A 25,861-nucleotide genomic window follows, 5' to 3' on the forward strand; every position below is an offset into this window, starting at 1 on the left:
TAAGATTACAGTTTGCTTTAAGACTCCAAACATTAGCATGGATTCTTTTCAGGTGCCACAAATGCATGCAAAAATATCTGTGTTTGATAAAGTGCCTAGAATGTCCTTATGGGTAAATATATTTGGATACCATTATAAGTGCTTACATGTGTGTATATGTGCTTGGGAGTGTGGGCGGGTGTATACATACCCACAGGCACATGCATGATTTTGGAAGACTGCAATGGAACACGAGAAGACAATATGCGCATGCTAAGTCCTGGTACTACTGCAGAGTAATTGATGAATGGGTTTTTAAAATGTAGAAAGAGAATGCATACAAGTAGAACCCAAGAGAATAATTCTTTACATTGCTATCAGCTCGGCTTATATGTACTTGCTTTAATCGTAGAAATCAGCAATAAAAAACATAGACTTGGTTATTTAATCCTTACTGAGTAAAAGAGAAGGTCTTATAATGACCCTCTAAAATATTGTAAAATATTAAATTATTTTGATATGCCTCTCATTTTTAGACACCTATAAAATAATCAATGGAGCCATTACCAAAAGATTAACATATTTCTTTAAATTTTTGAATCCAGCAAATGCACGTGTATGAACCAAGAAGATGCATTTTTCTCATGGAGCTCTGAATTCTCATAGGTGTTCCCCAGTTTGAAAATAACCCAATCATGATGTTGTCACAATGCTTATTTTTAAGTAATGATTTTAATTAAACCCTCCAAAAAGGAAACAATTCTGCACCTCTCTTATATGGTCTGTACTCTGATGATTACACAAGTGCAGTTTCCCATTTTGCTCTAGTGTCATGGGGGCAAGGATAACAATTTCCATCTCATCACAGGAGAAAGACACTCTACCTCACTCTGCACAGAGCTCACTGTAATCAGAGGAAGGATTTTACACTGTAAAATTACAATAAAATAGCCAAGAAAAAAGTACAGTTTCAACAGAAGTGGTTCAAAGACAAGAACATAATGCAAGATACCACAGAATATTTTTATGGCAACAAATGTAGATCATTCCAACTAAGTGCGCCAGACTGGACCAATACATCTTTTAAAGGTTTTCCAGTTCTACTTCCCTTAGAATGGTCTTTGAAACACAGGGGAACAGGGAATCCTCATAGCTCGATAATGAGTGGTTGAGAGAAAACGAGGCACGCCAGCTCGGCCGGGATAGCAGGATATACTCTTGGTATACCAAGCACAGAAAGAGGCAGATCTACAGAAATGCTGCTTCTGTCTTCCCTTTCTTATGCTATTGTATTAGCTATGAGAATACCACGGGGTAACACAAAAAACCTTAGGACTGTCTTGAAATCATCAAGACCCCAAATTTTCAGGGAAGTCCCAGAAAGTCTCAGTGGGTCAAAAACTTCTGAGAAAAACAAGTGATATATTTGTTTAAAGTTCAGTAAGAAACTAGACCAATTTTCTGGTTTTCAGAACTGTTGTTATTTATCAGTTTTTACATGCCTGAAGTTCTTCCCATGGTCTCAAGGCTCAAAGAAGAATGAACAAAGAGGCAGATTGTGCACACACACGTACACAAACATGAGACCTTGTTAACAAGGGCGATGTGATAGGAATGGACATTTAGAGAATGCTTTACTACATGGAATATATATATATATATATATATATATATATATATATATATATATATATATAATATGTTACATATGTTATATTTTATATATATAATATTTAAAAAATAAAGATAAATAAACTAGAGTGATTTGAATGCAAGTTTGACTTCTAAGCTCACAGATTGTATCATACCAACGAGTGCCAGGCTTCAAGAGTATATACAATATACATGAAGATCTATGTACCATGTGATGGGGCAGGTAAGGCTTCTGTGCTAATAAGGGAATCATGTGAAAAAGAAATAGGAGGCAATATTCATCAATAGTGATCTTAATGATAACAGCAACTACATATTTGAATGCTGAGGGTGTTTCCAGTGAAGTAATCAGTGTCTTTTGGTGACAAATTACTTTGGGGGAGAAATAAATATGGACATAATTTTTCCTACAGCTTACACGTGAAGCACCAAACTGTCCTCCTGAATACAAACAGTCCGTTCTTTACCCCACTGACAGTCTTCATTGGGTCAGAGAAGATGTTAAAAACAAAAAAAGGAGCTCTTCCTTTTCCTCTCCCCCTTTTCTTCCTGAACAACATAGTCCTAAATTCTTTAGATGATGCAGAACAAGGTTGGAGACGACTCCAAAAGAAGTGGGGATGCTGCAGTGGCCCAGAGCAGAAGTCAGAGACTGAGTACACTGAGGGTGGTACAGAGAAGGGTGGCCTGACGTAGGGTATCAGAGCCTGAGCAAGGTTACAAGTGTAGCCATGCAGGAAATTGGCCCAGTGTGGGAAGTTAGAGCCCAAATGAAATGAGAAAGGCATCCACAGAGGGCATGACACTGGGACACAGTGAGTCAGAATTTAAGCAGAATAAAGTGGGCATCCCTGTGTGACGTGGCCCGACATGGGGGTGGGGCTCACAGCACAATTAGGGTTGCAGGTTGTCCATGCAGAGAGGTGACTGGCCATGGGGTGACAGAATACACATAGGGAATGGATTATAATAGACATAGTAGCTTGGTTATATACAGAGCTATTGCCCAAATAATTAAATATATTGAGGACAATGAGAGCTAGACTATTCATGGTTGGAGAAAAGAGTTACAAATATGGAAAGTCAAAAAACTAGAACAAATTTTGTACTGTTGGTCTAAAATAGAAGATATGAGTATGACTCATGGATTTTGTTATATGAAAATGATACGGAAATAAATGTGTACGTAACATATACTCCCTGGCTCTATCCACTGAGAGGAGCTGGGAACAGCAACAATCCAATAGTGAGGAATACACCTAGTGCCCAGATTATGGTTTCTAATACTATGCTCTACTGAAAGGACCCAGGATTCCTCGGAAAAATGGATGATTCCAGGGCTGGGGCAGAGAAAATACAAGATGAGCCTGGAGTATCTCACTTTGCAGGAAGGGCAACTGAGTCACAAAGAAGTTAAGTGACTTGCTCAAGTCACAGATCTAATAAAACTGCTGTTGAATTACATGTGGGTGAGACAACTCTAACAGAGTGAGAGAAAAAAAACTAACATCTAAAATGGTTCTGCATTCAAGTTGTTAATCTTTAAGTTCTTACTCTTATTTAGAAAAACAGAAAGTGGAAATCAGAGATGATGGATCATGACAGGCTTATGCAAGACAACAGCATGGAACACTAATCAGGAGATCACGTCGCAAAGGAAAACTATCATGTTTACAGTATTTACATATCACTCTACTTGATTTTCCCACTTTGACTAACCAAACAGCTCCCAACCCTAATTACCCGATATAAAGAGTGCTTCTTCTGCCACTTGATAAAGTCTACTGCTACTTACAACAAAGTCAGTGAGCACATAAGTCAATGCTGACATTCCACTGACGAAATTTATGGGAACCTGAGTGTTTTCTGAGTCCTGGTACTCAATAGCTGGGAAAGCTTTTCCGAATCCCTAACCACTTTGTGTTTGGGTTTCTCTGCCTGTAAAACAAGGGACTTAGACCACAGAATCTCTAAGATCCCAGTGAATCATCATGTTCTAGTCTGTTTTTCTCTCATTGATGGGGCTGAACAAGCCTACAGCAATTCATCCAATGGTTAGTTTTAGGCTCATCTATTCTGCCATAGTGACGGGCTGTGTCTCAGCCGAGATGGCTGATTAGCTAGTCAGGATCCCCCAGCTCCTGAGTGGACCTCAGGCCTGGATGCCTGTCAAATGGCCATATGTAAACGATGAAAGAAGTGACACACTGGAGATTACAACTCTGAACCACAAGCATAGGTTGTTAAAGATAAGGCAGTATGAGTCACTTTTCCCAGCTTCTACCCTTCCTAGGTTAAAATCCTGTCGCTCCCTTTTTCTTGCTTTCTCTCCTCCCCTCCCCCAATTTAGAAAATGTATTAATGCTTTTATCTCATTCAGATTACCAAGTACACTATGAACACTATTGAATCTCTTGTCTGTTGACCTATAGCAGATTTTTTAGCACAAACTTTTTCAAATTTTGAAATTATCACCAACTTACAGAAAAGTTGCAAGTAGAGTACAAAGAAATTTTTCCTGATCAATTTGAAATATACACTATAGTGTTTGGGGATGTTGAGGCCTCAGGCTGGCAATTACCCTCCGCCCCAAATCATAAGGTTTTTATAAGAATTAAATGAGATAATGTATGTGATAGACAAAAAAATTGCTCCCCTTTCACCCAACATGGAAAGGAAAACATACTAGAATGAACCTTGTGGTGTTGGTTTGGAATTATAGCTATCAGTGTGACTCCTGGTTTTTAATATATAGATAAATATATAAAAATAAATGCACATACCTTTCTCTTCTTGTCCACTGTAAGAACCAATAATGACCATTACACCTGGTGCACAGATCTTAGTCTCTAACATCATTACCCACTAAAAGGATCCAGGACTTGGAGAAATGGCTGATTCCAAGGTGGGGGAGGGAAAGTACCAGATGAGCTCAAAACATCTTGTGCCAAAAGCAAGGAAGTGCTCAAACAAGAACGGGGAGATATCAAGCCAGTTTGAGGGAGATGCTACTGGCAAAAATGGTGGCAATCTGAGTATCAAAAGAATTATATTAACAGATTATAACCCATGAATACAATGGGATATTATGAGTCCTTACAGAAATAAAGAATGAGTGAAGTGAAAGTTGGATGAGGAACTGGATATTTACATTGTATCAAAGTACCTCCCCACAAAATATTTATGAACTATGAATGGAAAGAAAGTAGCTTTATAGTGGAAAAGTCTTTCAGGTTCCACCTTAATCAAGAAATCCAAATGAATATCATCAGTAGTGGGACAAATAAAAACTGCAATATCTGATAAAATGCACTGAGAGGAACGCAGCATGACTTCATCACTTGTTCGATTTTCCTGAATAAAAGAAAGAGGAAACATAGGATAAATTCATAACGAGGAACCGTCCATAAAATAACTGGCAGTCTGTATTTCTAACCACCATGCTGAATCATTCTGATGTACACCAGAATTTGAAGTCCACTGGTCTGAAAAGAGAGATGTCACAGACCCAGGTTCACAAACCTAGATTGGTGGCAACCACTCACAGTGTGAAACATCAAGCACTAAGCACTAAGCTGGATGCTAAATTTTCATTAGCGTCCAGTTGCAGTACCTTGAAGTTGTAGAACTTTAACTCAGTAGAACCAACCTTTGACTTTACAAGATTATCTGTGCTTATACCATGTGTGCCAGTTCTAGAAAAAACTCAACTAAGGTGGTCAACCTGTGACAGAAGACAAAGGGCTCGATATCTATTACAATAAATCACTAAAAGGAAGATACCGGTAGAAAGGCTGCTGCCAAACAGGGTAAAAAACAAAAACAAAACAAAAACCAACAACAATGAGGAATCAATTCCAAAGTCAGTGAGAAAGTTCACAAATGTAAACCAAAATTCCAGAGGCAGAGCTTTTCAAAGATGTATAACCGAAATCCCTTTTCACAGGACAAACGATACATCAGAAATGAGATGCCTTAATTGCAAAATATCTAATCAGATCACTGTGATAAAAACACAGAAATCTACTTCAAAAGAAAATTCTCAAGAAAGAATACAAAGAAAGCAGAAATGAAGAAGTTAATTTATTCTAAAACCGCAACGAGGAGAATATTTGGCATTTTCAAGTGTCAGAGTAGGAGCACCAAAAGCGTAACTAAGACAGAACCTAATAATGAACTTGATGTTGAACCTGTTCTTGAGGCATTAGTGAGATTCAGCTTTTCAGGCTGACAGGAGCAAGGAGACTTGAGGTTCAGACATCACCACCAAATCTAGTTTAGGACGCTTTTTCTCCCCATTGAATTTTTCTGCTCTTCAGATGTGGAAGAACTGAGCTCACCACAATCAAATAACCCCATCAAAGCTTTCCTAACAGGAAGTTATATAATGAGTCTTTTTAGCCTGAATAATGCTTTTTGCCTTAAAGTCTATTTTGTCTGCAATCTCCACAGGCAGAAAGTCTGCATCTATAGCTCATTACCATTATTCTGATGATAATGTTACATCTCATCAATTACTTGGGAGCAAGGTCAAATTTAGCAGCCAAATCTCCTCTTTTGTGAAGCCATCAAGAGCATATCTATCACCTCCCTTCCCAAGATCTACTCCCCCTGCAAAAGCTTCCATGCTCAGGTTTTCTCTCTTGCTCTCCCCTCCTCCTTCCCCTCCTCCCTCCCTCCCTTCTCTCTCCACCTCCTCATCCTGTCACAGAATTGCCAGTTACAAAATCCTGCCTGATTTGAGCCCTGATTAATTTATTCCTTTCACTTTCATTTGAAAAAGGACAAGCAAGAACGGGTGAGAAAATCATGGAGACATAAAGAAGGGAATGAATCTGCACATAAGAGGAGAGATTGTCTGACTTTGTAAAACAGATATTGAAAACTAGAGGTAGGTGGTTCTCTTGGAATTTTAGTCCCTGGGGTGAACCTTTTTGATTGAGACTATGATTTTATAAGCCATGCCACTGAGATTTATTTTAATTAAAGAAAAGAAAAATTTCACAGCCAAGCAAACAAAATAAAAAAGACAAAGTAACTAATAAAAAATTACTCTCTATTTCCAGAATTTGGCTCTGTTACAGAGCTGTCAGCCAGTTCAAAGTTCTCAAAAGTTGTTTCAGTTTCATAAGAAACTTACCCGGAAAGTCTACCTTAATGCGTGAATCTTGGACAACTGGCTCAGGTTTTAGATTTCTTTATGAAAGTTAAGCTCAATTCACAATTCACTTACTCACTTTACTTCCTAAAATCAGTAAGCAAAAATTCAACTTCATAAACACAGCTGTACTTGGCAAATGAGATAAAAAGGATCTGTTTAATCACTTTCCAGTGTATTTATAAATTAACGTTGCTTCTGAATAGTTAGGATTAAATTGAACCAACAGCCACTCTCTTAAATTTGACTATTTTCTTGAGGTTTTAAGCCTTGTGAAAAGGCAAAACTCCAAGGAGATGTAGCACTTTAGGTAGGGGCTGCCACCAACCCCTGAATCTCTTTATATACTTCATTCAAGTCTATGCTGCTAAGTGCGTATGGGTTCAGAACCATACATCTTCCTGGTAATTTTTAAAAATAATGATCTTCTTTATCCATAAAAATTAGTTTGCCTTAAAGACTAATTTGTTTGATATATAGACACAATGGCTTTCTCTTGCTAAGAATTTGTCTTACAAATCTTTTCTTATCCCTTAATTTTCAGCCTTTCTGTGCCATTATGTTTAGGTGTCTCTTATACAACTGATTTTTAAATCCAATTTGAGCATATCTGTGAGTTTAATCCATTTATATTATCATGATCATACACATTTGGTTTTATTTTCACCATATTATTTTTTTGCTTTCAACCAGCCATGCTTTGACTTTGCTTGTTTTCCATTCTAAACCTTTTTTTTGAAGTGTTTATTTTATATTTATTCATATTTACATACAAGGACAGACAACTGAGTTCACGAACTCATCCAGAAAAAGTGCTACATACCTCATTGCTGAATATCACTACAGTCACCTTTGAAGTACTTCCCTTGGGAAGCTATGAACCGATGCCAGCATCTAGTTCACTCTTCAAAGCAATTTTGGAACTCTTTCTGGAATGGCCATCAGAGCTGTCGTCACATTACCCTTGATGTCCTGAATGTCATCAAAATGTCTTCCTTTCAATGTTTCCTTTATCTTCAGGTAAAGAAAGAAGTCATTGGGGGCCAGATCAGGTGAGTAGGGAGGGTGTTCCAATACAGTTATTTGTTTAATGGCTAAAAACTCCCTCACAGACAGTGTCGTGTGAGCTGGTGTATTGTCGTGATGCAAGAGCCATGAATTGTTGGCGACAAGTTCAGGTCGTCTGACTTTTTCATGCAGCCTTTACAGCGTTTCCAAATAGTAAACTTGGTTAACTGTTTGTCCAGTTCATACAAATTCATAATAGATAATCCCTCTGATATAAAAAAAAGATTAGCAACATCGTTGCCACAAGTTCCCAAACTTAATTGTCAGACCTCGTATGTATTGGAAATTCACATTCCATCCTCCATGTTTCTTAACTATTCTTTTCTATTTTCTGTCTGTTTATCTTACTATCACTCACAATGACCCACTTTTGGAATTTTTTTCCTGTCCTTGCAACTTTAGGCTCTGTGGTAGAAGTCCTGATTCCCAGAGGGTGACTGCTTCCACCAGGGGATACAGTGACAGTCCCACTTTACTTTAAACTATGGCTGCCACTGGATCACTTAGAGTTCTTCGTGTCAAAATACCAGTAGGCAAGGGAAGGAAGCTCCATTCTCACAGGGGTGATTTACACTGATCATTAGGAGGAGGTACAGCTGCTATTACATAATGAAGAAAGGGAAGAATGTATTTCACACTCAACGAATAACTGGGGCATCTCTGGATACTCTGCTGCCCAATTTGGATGGTTAATGGATGAGTGCTATATCTTATCCTTATGAATACTGGGTGTGCTCTTAAAAGAAGTTGCAGTGGCAGGGCCTGTTAACTTTCTCCACTAACTTTCCTTATATAAGATCCCTCCAGAGTCAAGACCAATCAGCAGCTTGAAGACACCCTTCCTAGATGGGACAAAGTTACCACAAAATGCAAAGTAAATGGAATTGAGCCGTCCGAGGGTGGACAGTAGTGGATGCTCATCTGTGCTGCCCTGGGTCTTCAGCTCCCATCTCCAATTTCGGGACCCAGACACTCGTTTCTTTGTTGCTGGTGCATCGGCAGCTGATGGCTCACTTATGGATCTTTCTGGGAATTGTCTTTGGCCCAAGGGGGCCATCTTTCCCAAGTTTATTAACTCTTCTCAGGGGCAACTTAACATCCAGTGACTAGTTGATGTTGGAATATAAAGGCCGAGTCTTATTGTCCCAATTTGGGATGTTCTTAAGGGCCATCCCAACTCTAGAGAGCCTTATGGAATCAGCTGAGGCTTCTGTAACAACTGCATCACTGTATCTCCTGCCTAACCCTTCTTTCAGTCCCTCAAAGGTGTTCCTTAGCGTGTTCTCCAAATAATCTCCTGCATAAAATCTCCATCTCAGAATCTGTTTCCAGGAGATTCTACTCAAGGTACAAAGGTTTACAGATAATACTTCTATTATTGTAGTTTACTGGGTTTCTGTTTTTGTACCTACATCTTGGATTATAAACACATCTTCAGTGGAAATTTTCCTATGAAAATCCTGTGTGGCCTAGGTCGTGGAAGTGTCACTCCATAGAGATTTTCTCTTCACTTCTGCCGAGTACTCCAGGGACATCACTGTCCCAGGACTAATTTTTATGTATATTTCTAATCTTGACAGTTCCCAAACCATGACAGAAGTGTACATTCTAACTTCAATGCAGCATGAGGCAGAGGTCTGAGATTTTTATTTTTCTGAGAATAATTTTTTTCCTTGTCCATAGCCCAGAATAGCAAACTTTATCATCTCCCTATTAAGGTGGGCAGATCTTCTGTCTACGTCCATCATTACTGAGGCTACATCCCTTTGAGCATCCCATTTTTCGTGAAAAGGTATTAGTTCCCATTCAGTGTCTCAAAGGACCCACGGCCTCATATCCTGGCCTGATTGTGTGTTAAAACCCAAACTATGTACTAGCTATTACCGAATTTGATAACCACCCATGGGGAAGCTTCAGGAGCAGATCCTAAGCTTATAGCTCTTAATTTCAGGCACTTTGAGATTTCCATTTATTTCTTGAAAATTGATATGCTGAATGTGATTTTTAACATATTGCCAGAATCTGAAACTAGTGCTAAGTAGCTGAAAGTTTCCTGGAGCTGGGTTTTAGTAAGAAATGGAAATCCTGAGGGCACTGACCTTGGAACTGAAATGGAGGCAATGACATAACTGAGAAGAAAATGAAAAAAGTCAAACTATCTTTTTCATGCCCAGGATAGATTCTGATTGGCTAGGCACTATATGATATGAACTAATCTAGCGTCGTAGTGGACTTAAGTGTCTCCCTCATGGACTGTGAGATCCTTGAGGACAGGAACGCGTCTCGTTTGCTATTGTATCTCTAGCTTCTAGTTCATGCTCAGCACATATTAGATGTGCAGTAGATGCCTGTTGACTAAATGAATGAATCATTAATAAAGCAGTGCTGTGCAAAATGATCAGATATTAAAAAATAAGAAGCAAGACTATAGCATAACATTATATCACCACTGGTCTAAGGAGAATAATAAAATATGATAGAAAAGAAAAATGTGAACTGAGTTATCATATTCATTCTTTTCAATGTTCCACCAACAGGTACTGAGTGTCTACTATTGACCTGGCACTGTGATAGCATGGAGAATGTGATGGTGAGCAAAAAGGACATGCCCAGGTAGAGATCTGGGGGAGCCAAACGTTTAATGAAAACACTAATAAGCAAATGGTAAGTATAAAGAACAGGTGACCAAATGTTCTGTGAGCCTAGGAAAATCTGTTTATACATAATGTCCCAGTACAATTTTTAATGGTACCACTATTCACTCTCAAAAGGATCCCAGTTTGGATGGTCATTCTGGCTATGACTGAGAGGTATGTGGTGTTAAGCAAAGTGCACAACAGGGAGAACTACCTACTCAGGGAATAGAGGAAAGGCTTCCTTGGGAGAGGCAAGACTGACCTGAAAAATGGAGGATGGAACACACAGGGTATGTGATTGTGTTGGGGTGTCAGTGGGGAGAGCCTGCCAGGCAAATAGAACAGTATGTGCAAAGCAAGGACCATCAAAGAACCAGCATAAGGCCTGTGTGGCTAGAGTATCGAGGGCAAGTAGCCTAAAAGGGTAGACGGCACCATGCAGGCCTTGTGGGCATTTTATGAATTTTGGATTTTTTTCTTTATCTTTTAATCAGAAATGGAGGTGGGGGACTTAACATTTTGAAAAGATTTCCTTGGGCTGCAGTGTGGAGAAGATTTGAGAAATTTCAGGAGGGTAGTTAGGAGGGTACTGCACTAGTCAAGACATGATAGTAGCTTAAAATAGAATGATGGTGGAGATGAAAAGAAGTGAATGGATTTAAGATGAATCTAGAAGGCAAAATGAACAGAACTTGGAGATGGATTGGCTATGGAGACAGGGGAATAGAAAAGTATCTAGAAGAGGCTTCTGGCTTATGCATTTGGATGGATAGCTATGCAACTCACTGAGCTAGAGAATGCAGTGAGTATGAAGACGTGGCATATCTGTCTATCCATCCATGTATTTACCTCTTTAGGGAACCAACTCATTCAACTCAATGCATTGATGCCTAGTATACAGCAGACATTGTAGGTAATAACAAAGAAGTTTACTATGAAGTCTAAGGAAGAATGTAAATATACAAATATTTATTTTACCAGTTATACTTTCAGCTGCAAGGAATAGAACACTAGACAACTTGGGTCAAAATTGCTTAAACAATGAGAACATTTCTAAGTCCTGAAATGAAGCGCTCCAGCTTGGCTGATTCAGTGGTCCTAACGATGTCAACCATGTTGTTCTTTCCATCTTTCTACTCTACTGTCCTTACTCAGTTGACTTTTCCTTGACTAGTACCCTTTATGGTTGCAAGATTGTTATCCAGTACCAAGCACACACAGCTATGACATCGTTCAGCACCAGAATGATGATTTTCCCCTATACATCTCTTTTTCAAAGCTAGGAAACGTTTTCTAGAATCCCCCAATTGATTCCTCCTCACGTCTCAGTGCACAGAATGGTGTCATGTGTTTATTCTTACACAAGGACTGGCAAGAAGAACGGGATTGCCATGACTTGTCCAGTGAGGCACACGGCCAGGTAGAAGAGGATGACTTGCCAAACAAATTTGGGGTTTCATTTATAAGAAAAAGGGGTGAAATGACTGCAGAGTACGCAACCAAGGATGTCTACGATATCTGTAGAGCAGGGCAGTAGTACTATGTTTCCCCCCAAAATAAGACCCGGACTTATATTAATTTTTGCTCCAAAGGATGCAAAAATTATGTTCTGGGGATGTCATCCTGAAAAATCATACTGGGGCTTGTTTTCTGGTTAGGTCTTATTTTCGGGGAAACATGGTATTAGTGGTGCCTTAGGAGTGGTTCAGAATAGTTCAGGAGATTGAAGCAGAAGCAATCTCCTTGGAGATTGGAGAAGAAATGTTTCCAAGGCTGGGATAGGTTATTAGGTTTGTATCACTGAGGGCAGTACGTGAGGTCTGAGGTTACTCTTAAAAGAATACTAACCAAAAGATCTTCACCCATTGATTCCCCCTGAGTTCAGGCTTCCTCGCAGATTTCCTGAATTCCTCCAGTCATATAAATACTGTTTCTAAGCTTCATTGAACTGAAATAAGAACAGTTGCACAGTGTTTTGCATAAAATACTAGAAATATTTGTTACATAGCTCAGGCTTAATCCGAGCCTGACCTGTTTCTGTCATTACCGCTGGAATAGTTCTCCAGCTCTTGCCAGATTTTGAGTTGTCAGGATAATAATTTATCCATCTTGTTGTCAGATTCACAGCTAGTTTGCCTGACTCTAGGGGAATCTAAATGATTATTACTACACATGGTGTGCAACTTATATTTTACATGCATTTAATTCCAAATATCTTCCCCCTGCCACACCCCACATCCAAAAACTTACAAAACTACTGTTGCGGTACCATGTTCCCCTGTTGTAGAAACCTCCACCACCCACCAAAGATCAGTTTCCCTCTGGTTTCCTTTAAACAGTCACTGAAATGACTGGCAATACTCACTGACCACAGTTACTAAATCAGTCTCCCGGGTCTCTGGGTCCTGAGCTCTCCTATGTTTCCACATTCCTTCCATTCCCACTACTCTCAAATTATGCCTGTTCTTCAAAAGAGTCCTGATTTCCCAGTATGGCATATAACTTGTTTTTCCTTTCTTTCACAAATGGCCAATTTTTAAAGACAACTCTTTAGTATCTGCTTTACAAGGCCAACCAGAAATTATTTTGCATGTTTATTAATGCATCTCTTGCTTTCCCCCCTACAATGGGTCCTTTTCAAAGTTTTAACTATAAGCATTAAATTACCCTCTTGATGTATCCCTTTCTTCCACCTCCCAGGGATATTTGGAAAGGAATCCAATTGTGGGTAGATGTTAGGTCTTTCTCAAAAGCATTCTGTGTCAAATAACAAGCATCCAGTTGTAGTTCAAACAGAATACTAACACTGATTTACATGTTAAGCAAGAGTGGTAATTACTGGCTTTGAAAGCACATCATAATGACTTTTTACAGTTGTTCTTATACTCCATCATTCTTCCTTTCTTATTCTCTAGTCAGTGTTCTTAATTGCATATCTCAGAAAAAAATCACTGGGAGAAAATACAGCAAAACACATGATGAGATGGTGACACATCGGGTCACAAGCAGCCAGATAAGATTTGGTTAGTAATGTGGGGTCATAGGGCAGTAACATCATAATATTTGGGCCTCCTTCTCCTAATTTCTTTTGCTCACCCTTAAAACTAAACACATACCGGTGAGGGAATCAGTTAATCAAAATATATTTATTAAATATCTATTACTGGTTGTAGAGGGATTATCCAAGAGATTCACAATTTATTAATACCTCTAGATCAGGGGTGTCCAAACGTTTTTCAACGTTTTTTACCAAGGGCCATATGTGGTAAAATACACAAACAGCCGGGCCACTCACTCGAGGTGAAGTACGTATTGTCTCACCTGGTTTCTTTAAGTAAACTAAATATATTTTTGGAATTTGCTGCGGGCCAATTAACAATGGATTGCGGGCCGCAGTTGGCCCGTGGGCCGCAGTTTGGACACCCCTGCTCTAGATGCTCTCATATTTGTTACAATCAGACCAGCAGAAAACTCGACCATAAAATTTTGTCCTTTCCTGCCCAACCCCATGGAATTGATTTTACTGGGTTTGACCATGGCATTTTATCACTTCCTTTGTCCTTCATTGAAGGACATTATAAAAAATGGAGTTATTAAACTTGTGGTTCTACTGGCTGCTAGGCTATTGTTGAGGACATTGTTCATTACATCATGCAGTGTCTTTTTTATGAGGACTCACTAGGAAAAATTCTATTTTATTTATTACTGGAAGTAGTCGTGCTTCTCCTGATTTTTTTTTTTTTTTTTTTTTTTTTTTTTTTTTAATCTCATGGTCTCGCTGAATCATGTCACTGATCATGTCTCCCTTTTTGCTTTGACTAAGGAAGCTCAGCTCATAATGTTGTGGCTCAACTCTACCAAACGTCCATTCAGACCTTAAGCTGTGCACGTACGCTGGGCTCACTCCTTACTCCATCCTGTTTTCCCCTCCACTCACTTTATACCATCTTGTTGGCGTCACTTTTTAAATTTTTTTACACAACATAAATTTGTTTCTTGCTCACATAATTGTTGAATGCAGGTATTTGGTAGGTGGCCTCCTGTGAGGTAATTTGGAGGCCCACCGTCTTTCTCACCTTACTGATTTTCCATCCTCTAGGGCCTCCTACTCTCTGTGTGGAGTCAGCACATGGTGAAGACACAGAAGAAAGTAACTCAGAGGAGGTTTCATGGTCTAGGCCTGGATGTGCTACACATCACTGCTGCTTAGGTTCCAGTATGCAGTCACATAGCCACACCGGATTGTTAGGGGAGCTGAGAAATGTGACCTAGCACTGTGTCCAGGAAGAAAGGAAAATAGGGATGGTAAATGACTAGCTAATATTTGTAAAAAAAAAAAACCATGAAAAGTAAGGTATAAAGGAAATAGCTCACTCTGTGTTCTTTAAAAGACTTCTGCTAATAGTATTCCCAGAATTGTTACCATGAGCAGAAATAACCATGAGTGGCTCTGGCATAGAACCCCAAAGTAAACAAGGAATTTTCTGGGGCAACTTTACCTCTGTCTCTTCTTCTCGATTCTTTCTGCCATTGCCTTTGTACAGGTCCTTTCTACTTTATGCTTAGGTTGCTGGAACCTCTACCTTCCTAGCCTCTGGACAGGGCTATCTTCTGGACATGTCTTATGTTTCTTTTCCTTCTGTGAGTTGGCTTACATATTTTATTGGTACCTAATGCTGTGTAAAATATCATCCCAAAACTCAGTGGTTTAAAATAGCAATAATTATTTATATCTCTCATGGTGTCTGTGGGCCAGAAATTTGGGGATCAGCTTAGCTGGGTGGCTTTGGCTTGCTGTTTCTCATGAGGTTGCACTGAAATATCTGCTGGGGTTAGCAATCATCTGTAGAGTTGATTGGGGTTTGAGGATCCACTCCCAAGTTGGCTCACTCACATGGACGGTGAACTGGTGCTTGGCTGTTGGCAAGATATCTAAGTTCCTCTCCACATGGGCTCTATTCATGTTGCTTGACCAACCTCATGATATGGCAGCTGGCTTCTCTTAGAACAAGCATTTAAAAGATAAGGTACAAGTCACAGTGCCCTTTTTGACCTGGCCTCAGAAATCCTTCTACTGTACTCTGTTGTTCACCCAGAACAGCCCTGATTCAATGTGAGAAGAGACTACACAAGGCCATGGATATCAGGAGGAAAAAATCATTGAGGGCTATTTGGGAGGCTGGCCACTACACAAACTTTGCATTTGGAATATGTCCCTCCCTTAATCTCAAATTTTCAATACTCAGATCAAAGCCCATCCTTTCCATGAAGTCTCACTCAGCACTCCAATGGCAACTGTTATGGTTCTTACTATACATATGGCCTTTATCATTTAGTATGTACTTTGTTTTGAAGATCTCAACATATGTCTTTTCTTTCAAATGGAATTTAAGCAATTGGAGACACACCCACTGTCATAAAGTAGGCACTTAGCAAATACTTTTTAAAATAGAACACTGAAGGGGGAGGCCGGTTAGCTCAGTTGGTTAGAGCACGCTGCTCTTAACAACAAGATTGCCGGTTTGATCCCCACATGGGCCACTGTGAGCTGCGCCCTCCACAACTAGATTGAAACAACTACTTGACTTGGAGTTGATGGGTCCTGGAAAAGCACAGGTAAAATAAATAAAAGTTTAAAATAGATGACTCAATGAATGAAGAGTACAAGCCAGAAGCCCTGAGTCTCTCTGCCTGTGGACTTTCCCCCGTTGCTTGACCTTAGCCAAATCCCTAATCCTTCAGTCTGAGTTTTGTTCTACATAAAATAAAGATAATACCTACTCAAGCTTTCCTCACAGAGGTGTTTTGGGATTTGAAAGAGGTAGCACTCACAAAAGTGTTTGCAGGTGTATAAAGAATGAGGGCAATGTGAGGTTAGTTACCTGGCACACAAGCGATGGCTGAGATGTGTAGTGTTGTCACAGGTGGGAGTCAGTCACTACCTCTGAATCCTCCTCAAGGAATAGTTAACCCCTACATCAAGCTGTCAGCATACAAATGCCCTTCAATCCAACAGCTGCTGTCAGCATATAATGGCTCATGCCTGGGAGAGGCTCTCAGAAAAAAGAACCGCCTGGACCAGCGAGCTGGGCCCGTCACAATCACACTCTGGAAATGTCAAAGCTCAAAGGCCTGGTTTGTTTCTTTAGGAGAATTTTCAGGTGTCTTCTTCCTTCATGTGCTCAGGTCTTTGCATTTTTTTGGTACAGACAATTGTCCAGGAATAATTTTTTCTATCCCATCCCTTATTTAAAAAAATTAACATCCATCCATCTCTTTTTTGGTGTATAGTTCCATGAATTTTCACACATGGGTAGATTTATGTAACCACCACAATCAAGATCCAGAGCCGTTCCATCACCCCAACAAATGTCCTTGTGCTTTCTAGTCACACCCCCACCCACCCAAATCAGTGGCAGCCATTGATCTATTCTCTAGCACTACAGTTGTGTCTTTTTTGAGAATAGAAATGGAATCATACAGTATGTTACCCATGTCCTTGAGATTCATCTCAGTTTGCTCCTTTTTATTACTGAGTAATATATTCCTTTGTAAGGATGTATCTGGTTTATTATCCATTCACCTGTTGAAGTATATGTGGAATGGGATTGCTGGCTCATGTGATAAATGTATGTTTCACTTTATAAGAAACTGCCAAACTGTGTTCACAGTGGCTGTACCACTTTAGATTCCCACCAGCAATGCATGAGAGATGCTTATGCCTTTATCCTTGTCCTCATCATATTCTATTTTTTAAAAGCCATTTTCATAGACATGACTTTAATTTACATTTCCCTCAAAGGTGAAGTGTCCGTTCAAGTCTTTGCCCATTGTTTTATTGTGTTGTTTGTTTTCATCTTATTGTTGAATGTTGAGAATTATTTATGTCTTCTGGATACAAGTTCTGTGTCAGACATGTGATTTGCAAATACTTTCATCGAGTTTGCCTGCAGCTTGTATTTTCATTTTCTTAATAGTATCTTTTGCAGAGGAGAAGTTTTTAATTTTAATGAAGTTCAATTTATTAATTTTAGTTTAATGGATTATGTTTTTGTGACTTTGACTAACTGTAGGTCACAGAAATTTTCTCCTACATTTTCTTCTCATTAAACAACATTTACATTTACATTTAGATCTATGACCCACTTTGAGTTAATTGTTTCCCACCCTGCCCACCAAATTTTCATCCCTGTTTATGTACACACAAAATCTCAGGACTATTCCACATCCATTAACTAAAAGCAAATTGTGCCAGGCACTGTGCTGTTTGCAAAGATGAATGAGACTATTCTGCCCTCAAGTTCACAGTCTTGAGAGAAAGACGTATATGGGGAAAAAAAAAAATCCAACATGAGGTACTATAGTGGTATAAATCAAGTGAAATATAAATTAGGTGTCAAGGGAAGATAAAGATGTGTAAAGTTGTTTCCGTAAAGAAGTTTACAGTTTAGCTGGACAGAAAACTGTAGTCATTAAAAGTTAATGGAAGCAGTAGAAAGTGGAGAACATTTGCTTCCTAAAAAGTTGTGTAGAGAAGAAGTGCTATAATTGTTTGCAGGAAGCAGTGAACACTTCAGGCTCATAAAGGAAGTAGATATGAACTTTTTCCCCTTAATTTTTAAAGATAGAGAGGATTTGGACTAGCTGAGAGAATACGAAGGTTCCAAAGAAGGACACGGTTTATGAAAAAACAGGCATGTTAGAAAAGTCCAAGGTATGTTTTGGGTTCTGTCAGCAGGCCAGTTTGACTGCAGAGTCTGTCCAGTAGAATTCTGGGTAATGATTTTTTTTTCCTTGCCAAAGTGTTCATTTACCCATCATCTGGTAAGTGTACCTAGGTCTCCTTTTGGGTAACCATCTTCCCAGTACTCCAAGCCCAGTAGGAAAGTGTGAGTTCAAGGCCTGAGCTAAACAGAGAATTATATCCCTTGGGCTAAAATATTAATTCAAGACATCAGCAAAATGGAGCAATAGGAGGTCACAAAGTTTGTCTTTCCCTACCCCTCAAAAAACAAACAAACAAACAAAAAACAGAAAAACTATAAATAACTACAAGCCTAAGAAAATAGCTCAGAAACAGGCACAATGCCCTTCTAAATCAATGACACACTAAGGGAAATCTGCTGGAACTTTCTATTAAATCAGAACCTGAAACAATACAGGGGTCAAGTCCGTTACTGCCATGTTGCTATCACACAAAACCAGACACTTTAACTCAGCAAACACAGCAGACGGCACAGCCCAGACATGGCGAGAAACTGACTCCTGATGACATAATTTGAGTCCAGGATCTAGTCATACCTACAGCCTTATTTTAGAAAACTCAGAGATAAGACACTACCGTATATGAAACAAAAATTTGAACCAGGTATCTGAGAAGAGTAAGGGGAAAACTATGCATAATAAGAGAAAAGGACATCATTGGCTTAGAGGTAACACCAAACCAAAAATATTGTGCAGGCTTACAAGGCCTTTTGTGGTGTAATGTTAACCTACCTTTCCACCTTTGCCTTCCCTGAATCTCTCTCTCCTCACCCTAAACTTTACCTATTATGTAGGCCAAATTCCATTTTCTAAATACTCCTTGATCTTTCATAACCCCATGCCTTGACCAATGCTGTTCCCCATCTGAAATTGACCTTTCCTGTCTTTTTATTCTGGAAAGCTCTTCAATCATGTGAAAGTCCATGCAGGTGAACCTTCCCCCTGTGCACTTATGTAATTCTTTATATTTTTCTATTATAGCATTTACCTCACTGTTAGGAATCATGTTTGTTTGTCTCTCATTATTCCATGAACGAGAGGGAACAGATTAAGTTCTGTACGCCTAAAATCCCTTCAAAGCATTTAACACAGCTTCTCACACACAGTAAGAGCTTAATAGATGCTTATGGAATAGGTAGTGAATGAATGAATTAGAAATGGCAGGTAATAAATGAAGAGAGACCTTGCTAGCATTGCCTGGCTTTTGTCACAACTATTCCTGGAATCTCTGCCACTTGGGCCTACAGATTACTAGAAATTACTTATTTGCTCACCGTAACTTATTTCTCCTGTGTTTTCCAACCTCCCTTTAGGTAAATGTGGCCATGGAACTGATTTCAGTTCAGTGGGGTGAAGTACAAGGGATGTGTACCACTTCCAGGCCTGGACTTCAAAATTTCCATGCTCCCCCCTCCATGGTTCCCTTTCTGTTGGCTGGGGACTGCCCAGAGTGAACTTGGAAGCCAAAGATCAAAGGCAGCTGAGGATCTGTCAGCCAGAATCTTTAAATGGCTGCATGAAGTAGAGCCCTACTCCACCCTATCAATTGCCAACCCAGAACACCTGCACGGAACTGTTCCATGAGCGAGAAAGCAACTACCCTTGAGTCAAGCCACTGCACTTTTGGAGTCTGTTTGTTTCCACAGCTAACATTACTCCAACTAACACAGGACCCAATAGAATTTTCTCAGTTCAAACTAGATTCAGAATGTGGAGAATGTTATATACAAGGCAGAATTAAATTCTGGAAAGCCTCCATTTTTTTTTTTTTTTTTTTAGTAAAAGGTCACTTGTGGTATGAGGCAGCTGGGCACTGTTTTGGAGCAATGGGCAGAGGGTGAGAAGGTTCAGTTCTATTTCTGGGTCTGTCCCCCACTGGCTTTGGGTTCCCAGCCAAGGAAAATGACAGCATGGATGCTAAAACAACCCACCCAAGGGGGAAAACACATAAAGGCAAAAACAATTGCCCCAGCAGAAATGCAGGTGATGGTGATTTCAGCCGCAGGAGAAAATAATGCTCTTATGCCTCATCTCTTCCCGGCTTCACTAGACTGAACGCGTGATGCCTCCCAATCCTATCCATGCTGCTTACTGATTCCAAGCCTGGCCAGCTGAGAGGAGCATTTTGACCTTTCTTTGGTGCAGGTCCATTGCAGATGCACCAATCAAAATGCCTCTGTTCTTGTCAGTGTCAACTTTCTAAGCCATAGGATGAATATTGACTTTACTTAGTTAAAAGACCAAAAAAAAAAAAAAAAAAAAAAAAAAAAAAAAATGCCAGTAGGAGCAGCACTGTTGCTGAAACCGACCAATCAATGTTTCCCAGCTGCAAACTTTCCTGGCTTAGAGTATAACCTATTTTTACAGAGCCTGTCCCCAACACATCCACATCCTGTGAACGGGCTCCTTGAGCGTCTGTTGCCCACCCAGAGGAGGGATAGCTATTTCTTATCTTCTTCTACCAGACTTCCCGAGTTTTCTTCTGTGGGGAAAGAATCACAGCAGTTGTTTCTCAGGACCAAAGTTCTCAAAGAGTCAGTGATCTCTAATTCCCATGCCAGGGATTAGCACTTCCCCATCTTCCTCTCGGGCATTTGCCACCGTATTAGACTCCTTTTGTGTTCCTAAGACTAAATGTTTGTTATCTGGCCCTTGGCACTGAAAGAATTGCCACCACTGACAGTTGAGTGTCTAGCAGGCATCAGAATCACCTGGAGGACATCTCAACAAGTGTAGGCATGGGGATCACGCCTGGGATCCTGATTCAGCACATAGGGATAAGGTGCAGCCCAAGCTTCTGCAGTTTTAATTGGCACCCCAGGGGAATCTGATGCTGGTGGATCTGAGACCACACATTTAGATACATTCCTTCCTCTTGGCTATGAGTGATCCTCTAAAAACACAAATAGGCAATCCAAGATGGTGAAGTAGGTAAGCACTGTGCAGACTTCCTTCCATGAACACATTAAAATTATAGAACAATCAACCTGGAAAATCATCTGACGACTAGCTGAACAGAAGTTTTATAATCAAGGATATAAAGAAGAGGCAGACACATCGGGAGTGGTAGGAGGGATGGAGAAGCAAAAGGGTTGGCCCCAAACCTTCATGTGGCAGTTGAGAATCAGGAGGGGTAGCTCGGCTGTGGAGGTTCTCCCTGGACGAGCAAGGGACCCACCCCCACACCAGGCTCCCCAGCCTGGAGTACTGGTGCTGGGAAGAAGAGCCCCCACATCTGGCTGGGAAAAACAGTGGGGATTCCAACCATTTGGGTGGCACAGATGGCTGTTGGAAACCCAGACGTCCTCGTAAACAGCCTGCGCACAGACTCTCTCACATGCAGGTACTCACCTTGGGCTCCAGCAGAGGGATGGTGACTCCAGGGGTGCCAGAGGCATATGGGGGGCAGACTAAGGTATGTGGCTTGAGGCAAAAGCTGGAGGACAGTCACCATTTTCCCTGTGTGAGGTCTTACTCCTGTGCGGCCAGCAGGTGGATGCCATTTTTCCTGTGTTGAGCCCTTCCCCACCATGGCCAAATCTGAATCTGATTGGCTTGGTGAGCTTGGTTTGCTCCACCCTGCTGACTCCCTGGGATCCCACCCCATTCAACTCGCCTAAGGCCAGAGGCATTTTTTTTCCATGAGTAGCCAGATCCACACACATTGCACTTTTTCTTGAAAAACTATTGGAGTTCATGGGCCCCAGGCAGGGGGCAACTGGCTTCATTGTGCTCTGGGACTTTTGCTCAGTAGCTTTAGGCTCAGCACTGGCAACAAATCAGAATCTACATTAACTCGGTGACCACAACTCTTCCCACTCTAGTAACTACCTGAGACCCTGCCCAACTCACATACTGCAGGAGGCTTTATCAGTGGCTGATCGTAAGGGATACGGCAGGTGGTAGCAGGCCTCAGGGTGCCTGCCTTTTTGCAAAACTACCCCAGGCCTGGTACTTGTGGCACCCATCCTCGGTTCGCAGCATGGCCACTCCCACATGCCTCCAACTTTAGCACAGGCAGGGAACAACTGTGGATCACTTTGTAGCTCCCACCAGGTAGTCCCCAGCCAGGCACAGGTGAGCTGGGCATGCACTGGAACCCCTTCTAACAGGCCCCAGAACCGACATACTTGGACGTTGGCTTCAGACTACAGCAGAGAACCACCCAATTAGCCCCACAAGTGGCACACACATAGAGCAGTCTCAACAGGCACCAGAGCCCACTGGGTGAACCCCACTCAGTGGTGTAAGCCCCCACACAGCAGCCTATAATCTGTGGACGTGGCCAAACCCCACAGCCAATCAGCCTGAGGGCCAATCCCATCCCCAAATGTACCAATAGCAATCAAGGCTCAACTATAACAAGAGGGCACACACAATCCACACAAGGGACACTTGTGGAGCACCTAGAGCAGGGGACCAGGGAGACTGTATGAGGGACCCACAGGACACCTACTCCAAAAGGCCACCTGACCAAGACTGAGAGACATAGCAGATCTACCTACCTAATACACAGAACAAACACAGAGAGGCATCCAAAATGAGGCAGTTGAGAATCACGAACAAACAAAGAAATATGTCCCAAATGAAAGAACAGGAGAAAACTCCAGAAAAAGAACTAAACAAAATGGAGGCAAGCAACCTACCAGGGACACCATTCAAAACAATGGTTATAAGGATGCTCAAGAAACTTAGTGAGAACTTCAACAGAGAGATAGCAAGCACACACAAAAAAACAGAAACCATAAAAAAGAACCAGTCAGAGTAATAACTGAAATGAAGAATGCACTAGAAGGAATCACCAGCAGATTAGATGTAACAGAGGATCAAATCAGCCATTTGGAAGACAAGGTAGAATAAAACACCCAGTGGAAACAGCAAAAAGAAAAAAGAATCCACCCAAAATAAGGATCATTTAAGAAACCTCTGGAACAACGTCAAGCATAACAACATTTGCATCATAGGGGTACCAGAAGGAGATGAGAGACAGCAAGGGATTGAAAACCTATTTGAACAAATAATGACTGAAAACTTTCCTAACCTGGCAAAGGAAATAGACATACAAGTTCAGGAAGTGCAGAGTCCCAAACAGGATGAACCCAAACAGGCCCACACCAAGACACATTATAATTAAAATGGTAAAGTTTAAAGACAAAGAGAGAATCCCAAAAGCAGCAAGAAAAAGGCAACTGGTAACTTATAAGGGATCCCACATAAGATTGTTTGCTGGTTTCTTAACAGAAACTTTGCAGGCCAGAAGGGATTGGCACAAAATATTCAATGTGATGAAATGCAAGGACTTACAACAAAGGGTGCTCTACCCAGCAAGGTTATCATTTAAAATCACAGAACAGATAAGGAGCTTTCCAGACAAGAAAACGCTAAAGGAGTTCATCACATCACCAAACCAGTATTAAAAGGAATGTAAGAAGGACTTCTTTAAGACGTAAAAAAAAAAAAAGATCAAAATTATGAATAAAATGGCAATGGCTACTCATCTACCAACAATCACTTTCAATGTAAATGGATGAAATGCTCCAATCAAAAGACATAAGAGGGATGAATGGGTAAGAAAATAAAACCCTTACATATGCTGCCTACAAGAGACTCACTTCAGATTGAAAGACACACACAGATGGGAAAGTAAAGGGATGGAAAAAATTATTTCATGAAAAATGGAAAGAAAAAATCTGGGGTAATAATACTTATTCCAGACAAAATAGACTTTAAAACAAAGGCTATAACAAGAGACAAAGAAGAACCCAGTAACCACACTTCTGGGTATTTATCTGAAGAAAATCAAAATGCTACTTTGAGGGGCCATGTGCATCCATATGTTCATTGCAGCATTGTTTACAATGGCTAAGATGTGGAGGCAGCCTGGGTGTCTATCAATAGATGAATGGATAAAGAAGGGATGGTACATGTATATAAGGGAATATTGCTCAGCCAGGGTAGGTAATGGGTTCTTGCCATCTGCGGTGGCATGGATAGACCTGGAAGGTACTGTGCTGAGTGTAGTGTCAGACAGAGAAAGACAGATGCAATGTGATTTTGCTTATATATGGAATCCAAAGAACAAAAGAAACAAAAATGTAGAAACAAACTCATGGATACAGAAAACATTTTGATGGTTGCCATATGGGAGGGATTGGGGGTGTGGGGAAAAAAAGGGAAGGTATTAAGAAGTACAAATCGGCTGTTAGAATGTAGGGTTGTTGGGATGTAGGGATGCAGGGTATAGCATAAGGAATACAGTCAATAATTTTGTAATAACTATGTATGGTGTCAGATGGGCACTAGATTTGTTGGGGTGATAGATGGCAGGGGAGTTTGGGGCAGGGTGAAAAAGGTGAAAGGATTAAGAAGTACAAATTGGTAGTTACAAAATAGTCATGAGGATGTAAAGTAAAGCATAGAGAATATAGTCAATGATACGGTAATAACTATGTATAGTGCCAGGTGGGTACTAGTTAGGGGGATCACTTCTTAAATTATATAAATGTCTAACCGCTATGCTGTAACCTGAAATTAATATTCATAATATTGAATTTCAAAAGAAACTCACAAATAGGTTCATAATACCCTTTAACAAATTCTCTGATGTTCTCCTGTAGCTGTCAGAATCGGGTCCAAACTCCTTTGAAGGCAAATCAGCGCCCATTAGGAACTCGCCCTTATTTCTCTAGGCTAAGTTCTCACCACCTGCCCCCTTATCTTCTTCGTTTCAGTCATTCTGAGTTAGGATCTGCTGTACTTTCACTGCTTTGTGAATGTTACCCTCTGCGCGGAACACTCTCCCTCCACCCCCCAGGCTTTACCTGCCTGGCTAGATCTCCCACCCCCTTGGGAAATCTTGCTGCCCTTTCCTAAGGAAGTGCCCCACCTCTGTGCTTCCAGCTCTCTGCCAGACCCCTGCTGAGAGCACGTGTCACTGTGTGCTGTGTCCCCCTTCACCTGTCTTTGTCCCCCACCAGAGCCACGGCTTCTCTTAGTGGGATCATATACTCATCTTCAGGTCCTCAGAGAGTTTGGTTAGGGGTCGGGAGACAGTGGTGGGCGGAGGTGAGCTTGAAGGGTAGCTGCCTCAGCCCTCAGTCTGTAAGGGTCACCAAACACTGAAATAACTTGGGAACTGTTTCTGCTCTGCTCCCACCAAAATAGACAGAAGTCTCAAGGCGAAGTAGTAAAACATTCCTGCTGGGGTTTTGAGTAGTTTTGCAACATCATCTTGCTGTTGCAGTCAATAGGCGTTGGAAAACTGAACAAGAAGTGGCCTAGTGTTGTGTATAGGAGCCCTGGACTGTTTGAAGAGTGTGTTCTGACCCAGGAGCTCTAACCTCGGCGGTCCCATCCAAATACACCCCTTATGAAAATGCCCGCATCCTACATGGGACCTAAGTTATACCTCACTATGTGAACTGAGTAGAACTGCACTGAGGAAGACAAAACACCAAGCTCGTAGAACCTGGGTCTCAGAATAACTGGAGAAGAGCCGCCTGCCATCTTGCCCTGTTCCCATCCAGCCTGTTATCGACAAAAGAACATTCTCAGTAAGTCACTATATGGTTGGGTCTCTGTTACAGAAATTTAGCCTTCAGTG

At 40.8% G+C, this 25,861-nt stretch overlaps 1 long non-coding RNA gene across 2 annotated transcripts in view; it reads left to right on the forward strand.

Annotated features, from left to right (window-relative positions):
• Positions 1-20,012, forward strand: part of LOC109453685 (uncharacterized) — an 85,570-nt gene extending 65,558 nt beyond the window's left edge. The window contains exons 5-8 of one of the 2 annotated variants that reach the window (XR_016020622.1): positions 6,416-6,523; positions 7,567-7,842; positions 10,396-10,522; positions 19,572-20,012. This is a non-coding gene — a long non-coding RNA (uncharacterized LOC109453685). Of the gene's footprint in view, positions 1-5,030; positions 6,524-7,566; positions 7,843-10,395; positions 10,523-19,571 lie in introns of those variants that run through there. The other variant, XR_012495120.2, reaches the window with a different exon arrangement.
• The last annotated feature ends 5,849 nt before the right edge of the window (positions 20,013-25,861 follow it).

The sequence above is a fragment of the Rhinolophus sinicus genome, chromosome 3, assembly GCF_057876585.1.
Source record: "Rhinolophus sinicus isolate RSI-liver-muscle chromosome 3, RSI-T2T, whole genome shotgun sequence".
Lineage (NCBI taxonomy): Eukaryota > Metazoa > Chordata > Mammalia > Chiroptera > Rhinolophidae > Rhinolophus > Rhinolophus sinicus.